Below are 6,000 nucleotides of genomic sequence, written 5' to 3' on the forward strand. Positions count from 1 at the left end.
TGGTAGTTGGGGCTAGTTCATCTGACGGATCAGGTACTAGTTAACTGCTCTAGTGGCAATCCGCAAAAACCTACTTCAAGATCACGTCCCTGGACATGATCTCGGGATACTGGTGCAAACTTCGACGGAGTGCCGCTTAAGGTCTTACCATTCCGTCGAGTCCCGGTCAAATTTATCGAGTACCTAACGCGTCCGTTAGGATTTTTCTTCGTATCCGTTGATACGGATAAAAGTAGCAGAGCGCAGTCTTAGGCGATGTCACGCCCAGCGAAACGGATGCGGGGTCTTACCTTCGCAAATTTGCGGCATTCAGAAATTGATCGCAACTTTGGCATTCTGAGAATATATTGTCGAGTGCTTTTCCGGCTGTTGGAATGGCACATTTTATCGAGTCAAATATGACTTATATTAATCTCCCGATGCGAGTATATGTAGAGTTAATTATAACTCGAAATATATTCTCTTGCTTTTCTATCTTTCTTCCTTTTCCTTTTTTAATTTCATCGGGCACGCGAACAGCGTTCCCGATGGGAGTAGCCCCCGAGGCTACAGCCAAGAACTTGTGCTTGGTTGTAGGCTCAACATTTTAATCCACCTTGTCGCTATATTGTCATTATTTCCCGATATTCTCTCTTCTTTTTTTTTATCTCTCGGGTGCGCGAACAGCGCTCCCGATGGGAGTAGCCCCCGAGGCTATAGCCAAGAACTTGTGCTTGGTTGTAGGCTCCCACAATTTCTATATTGCCATAGTCGAAATTTTACTGTTATCGAAGTAGCCCCCGAGCATTTGGGCAAAAACTTGTATTTGACCAAAGGCTCCCGAAGTATTCAAATAACTTCTCCTGTCGCCATTCTTCTTTTATTTTTCTTGTCGACATACTTTCCTTTGTCAAATTCATTTCATCTCTATTAATAGTCTGGATTTTTCTGCCTTGTGGGTCCATTGTTCCCACCACGTTGACACGTCGTGCAAGTGGGGGACACACGTCCTCCGCTTTCCTGGCGCACGTACGGTAACGCCTGTGCTATTCCACCTCAGTAAAAATACCTTTTTACCCTTTTATCTACTAGATCTTTTTTCACCACACGATTTCTTCATCCAACGGTGCATTACTTCTCTCGAATCTTATATAAACCTTTCTTCAACCTCGGTTCACTCCCTCGCTTGCGCCGCACATCTGTTCCCCTCTGCAAAAACTTCCCTTGCGCCCAACTCTGTTTTGATCTTCCGCACGCACAAGCATTGCTTTTTCCAGTGCCGTTGATGCCACCGCGCACGCGACTCACTCGCCACAGTACTCCAGAATCCAAGATGGCCGCTGAAGATCTTGAGTGGGAGAGATCCAAGATCTCCAACCAAGACGTCAACATGCTGAAGAGGCTTGGTTTGATGAAGAAAGAAGACGCCATCCGCTTTCCCAGCGAAGAAAGCTACCCCAACCCTCCAATGGAGTACCGGGTTAGTTTCGTTGATCATCTCATCCGCGGCCTTTCTACCCCAATTCACGATTTCCTCCGCGGCCTTGTCTTTGTCTATGGGATTCAGCTGCACCAGTTGACTCCCAATTCCATCCTTCATATTTCTATTTTCATCACACTGTGCGAATGCTTCCTTGGAATCCCTCCTAATTGGGTTCTTTGGAAACGCATTTTCTGCCTTCGCCGCAATGGCGCTCACAACGCCACCTATAACATAGGTGGTGTTGTTATCTGTGTCCGAACTGACGTTGATTACTTCGACGTCAAATTTCCTGATTCTGTCCAAGGATGGCGCAAAAGGTGGCTCTACATACACGAAGAAAGTGCCACCTCTGTAGAGCACAACATAGTCCCTTTTGACGGAACTGCCAAAATTCAACGTCGCCGCTCCTGGGATGCTGAAGCTTCCGAAGAAGAGAAAAAGGCGACAGAAGCACTTATGTCTCGTATTCATCAACTTCAAAATACTCGAGGCAAAGAGCTGTCTGGTGTTCAAATCACTGCCTATTTTCTTAGGATTAGAGTGCAGCCTCTACAGGCTCGCAAAAATCCCCTCTGGACATATGACGGTGACAATGACGCCAATAGGCTCTCCAATGATCTTTCTGTGAAGGACTTGGAAAAGCTTATTCGAAGAATTTCCTCGCTGAGCAAGAGGGATCCTATTCCCTCCTCTTGCCGCGTGGAACCATACAGCTCCACCAATCCTCTCCCCAAGGTATTTTGTCTTCTCGAATTTTTATCTTGTTCCGAACTTTTCCTGCATCTCATTGTATTGATATCTCTCTAATTTTTCTTTTGTCGTTATTTTTCTGCAGAACCATCCTACTATGGCTTCTCTTCCTCCTCTTCCTGAGGGTGGAGATGTCGAGGAAAGGGCTGTTGTCGCCGATGACAACCTGGAAGCCCCCTCTTTTGTGAATGAACCCGCAGATTCCCGAAAATCTGCGGGATCTATTGAAAAGGACGCTGCCTCTGAAGGTACTACATCAGCACAATCTCCTCCTCCTGCTGTTTCTCCAAAGAACAAAAGGAAAAGGAATGATGTCGAAAATTCCGGGACCTCCCAACCCGAAGAAGTTGCTCCTTCACCGCGAAAGGCAGCGTATGACCCATATCTTGAGAGTCTCATCAGTTCGTGAGTTCCCTGTCTTTTTTTTTATTTTTCTATTCGAAGAATTTTGTTTGCCTTGCTTTTTATGTTGCCACCTCTTTTTCCACAGTGATGATGATGAAGAAACACCAACTTTGGATGTGGCTGCTCGAACGAGTACGTCACATACTCTAGTTATTTCAGAAAAGCCGGTTGAAGGAGAAGAATCCTCGCCTCCTCAAAAAAACGTCGGCACATCTACTCCTCCTTCAAGCCCCCTTGTCCCTTCGCCGAAAAGGGCAAGGACTGAAGCAATTCCGGAGCCGAGTCTCCAATTGAGTAGCTCTTCGAACCCTCTCTTGGATGATGTAAGTTCTCCATACTCTTGTCACTGTCTATACTTCCTCTGTTTGCTTCGGAATGCCATTATATTTTTCTCATACCGAAATTTTCTTGCTTTGTCCCTTTCTTTTCTTAACAGCCCATGATCAAAGAGCTTATTCACATCGGTGCTCAATTCATTGGGTATCGTGAATATGCCAACCAAACTGAAGGTGATGCCTTGCTGCTTTCTTTTTTACCATTACTCTGTTACTCCTTTGTTGTCGATATTTTAACGAAGTTTTATCTTTCTTGGCAGAAAAATTGACGGCTATCAACGAGCGTGCCAATGCACTTACTCAAAAATTAGAGCAAAGTGAAGAGGCTCGTAAGAAAGCTGAATTAGATGCTGTTCAAGCCAGAGCAGAGGCTGACAAGGCCAAGACTGAAGGCTGCTAGTGTCGAAGATCTTAGGAGGAGGCTTCACGCTGCCGAAACTTCACTGAGCGAGCATATAACTGCACAATCTGCTCGCGAGGAAGCGATCCTTAAGCGTATAAGGACGCAAAGTCGCCGCTTTCTCAGTAAGTATCTAAACCATTTCATATCCTTTGTATTTTCTTTTTTGCACTCGTTTGTTGCTCAATAAGTTTCTTCCTTGACAGATAGAACGGCTCAAGAGTTTGAACTTGAAGATCCCGACGATGATCCTCTTCTCGACGCCCTTTCTTTCCTCGAGTTTCATGGGTCAGAGGCACGCGAAGGCATTGATCACGCTAAAGCAGGGCTGTCGCGGCTCTTTCCCTATTTCTTCCCAAAGAAAGAGGAACCCGCAACTTTCCTTAATCTGGCCAAGTGCTTTGATCCACCAGAAGATCTTGGGCTGAAGGTGCGTCATGAGAATATGAAGATTGTTGTCGAAAACACTGTTGCCCTGGTTGCTGACAGCCAACAGACTCTTGATTGGATGAAAGTTGGCGACACCAATCAAATAGAGCAGTCGAGATGGAGGTCGCTGATTAAGGCAGCCAAGCCCAACACGAAGAAAATCTTGGCATATCTCGGGATCAAGCCAGCTTCGACTCCTAGCTCATCGAGGCCGAAGGTCTAGTTGCATGCCTCCTTGTTTTTTCTTTCTCTGTTTCTTTTGCTCTTGTCGCCATTTTAGCCTTGGCGACAATTACTCTGTTAGTCCCTCTGGAGAACTTCTTTTGTAATGTCCGTGTAAATTTTCTAGAAAGTAATGAAATTCCTCTTCGTGCTTATCATTGATCCTGGGACTTTCTTTTCCAGTTAATATTTGATAATTACTCGACCACTCCTTGTTCTGCCGCTGCTTCACCTGCATCTTCCTTCTCGAAGAAAGTACTAGTCGACCATAATCTCCTCGAAGGTTCGTCAAGCAGACATTTGTCGGAAGATTTGCAAGAACTTCGACAACAACTTCAATCTATGAAGAAGAAAACTCTGGCAATGATGGAACAATCTCGGAAAGCATCTGAGCAAGAAAAACTTGCTCTCCAACAAGCCAAAGAAGCTACGGCTGCCAAGGATGCTGCTATATTGGAAACAAAGGGAGCCACGACCCGAGAAAATAGTATGCTTGAGCTGATGCTGGAAGCTAGCTTAGATATGTTAGGTACGTTTTTGTGATCTCCTGATGCTTTCTCTTTATTTTGCTGTGCCTTTCTTCAAATTTCTTGCCTTGTCGCTTAATAGGCTCGGTTCTTGATGCTGCTGCCGAAGATCAAAGAGTGAACGAGAGAACAAATCTTCTTGTCAATCTTTCCCTTAACCATGGCTGTTTGTTCTGGGCCACTCCTGAACGAACCCAACAAATTGTTAGGTTCCAAGATCGTGCTTGCCAAGTGCGCGAGTTTCTCAGTTTTTGCACGACAACATTAACCCTTGTCTATAGGAATTTATTTCCTCGAAATGAGGTTCCCAAAACTCTTCCTAAATTATTGGAAGTATTCAGAGATGCTCCCCGCATTCATAACTTTGTGCGGGCTCAACTCTCTGCTGGTGCGAGATTCGCCATGATTATGATAAACATCTGTCATCCAAAGTTAGACCTGACGAAGATTGTTGCTGATTGTCTGGCCAAGAAAACGCGGCGGAAAAATGATATTGACTCAATCGATGAGATGGTAGCTCCCGTGGCCGAATTGATGATAGATGAGCTTCTTCGGATGGACTCAGAGTTCTTTATCAAGGGTTCTTATGCTGAACATAAAACAACCAGAGGCTTGTCCGTAGATAGTATCTTGGGATTTAACTGATTTGTACTATATTGGAAACCTTGTATCTCATTCTTTTTTGATTTCTTTTTTTATTTCCGAAGAAATTTATTGTACATTGCCGGAGCCCTCTATATTGTTGAAGCCCCCGAGCCTAACTGGGCAAAGGTTTTACTATTTTTTCCACCTTGAAGGTTTATCTTTCTGTTGTAATAAGACATCCTTGTTTTTCCCTTGATGGATTGCCAATCTTCGAGTATCTTTGATGTCGAAGTTCTATATTTTTATTGCGAGGTTCTTAGACCAGAGCGCTTAAGATTTTTGACGTCTACACTATATTTATGATTGCTGGCTTCCGATGTTTATATTTGGCGAGGTATTAATGTACCAAGGAGAAATATTTCAGTGAATCTATTTTGAGACTTAGGCGTTGAGCCCCTGAGCGTGTCGAAAAATAAGAAGTATATCTCCACTATCTTTATTATATTGCAGCACCGCGAGCCCGCCTCATTAAAAACCTTTCCGGCCCCACTCGGTGCCCCGAAAATGGAAAAGAGTGCGTCTGAAAACTCGCGGGCGTTTCAGTACATTGTATTTTTGCAGAGAAGAACTATATTTCGACTCTAGGCGTAGAACCGCCTGAGCTGCGCCACATTCCAGGGGTTTTGCTCCTCCACCCCTGTCTTCTTGTCCTTTATCCTGTATGCTCCTCCTCCGATTACTTCCGTGACAATGTAAGGGCCAAGCCATGGTGACTCGAGTTTTTCATGACTTTTTTGCGTGAGCCGAAGAACTAGGTCTCCCACCTGAAAAGATCTTGGCCGCAAACGTCGACTGTGGTAATTCTTCAAGTCCTGTTGGTACTTG

This window comes from Lolium rigidum, chromosome 6, assembly GCF_022539505.1.
Source record: "Lolium rigidum isolate FL_2022 chromosome 6, APGP_CSIRO_Lrig_0.1, whole genome shotgun sequence".
In the NCBI taxonomy this organism is placed as follows: domain Eukaryota; kingdom Viridiplantae; phylum Streptophyta; class Magnoliopsida; order Poales; family Poaceae; genus Lolium; species Lolium rigidum.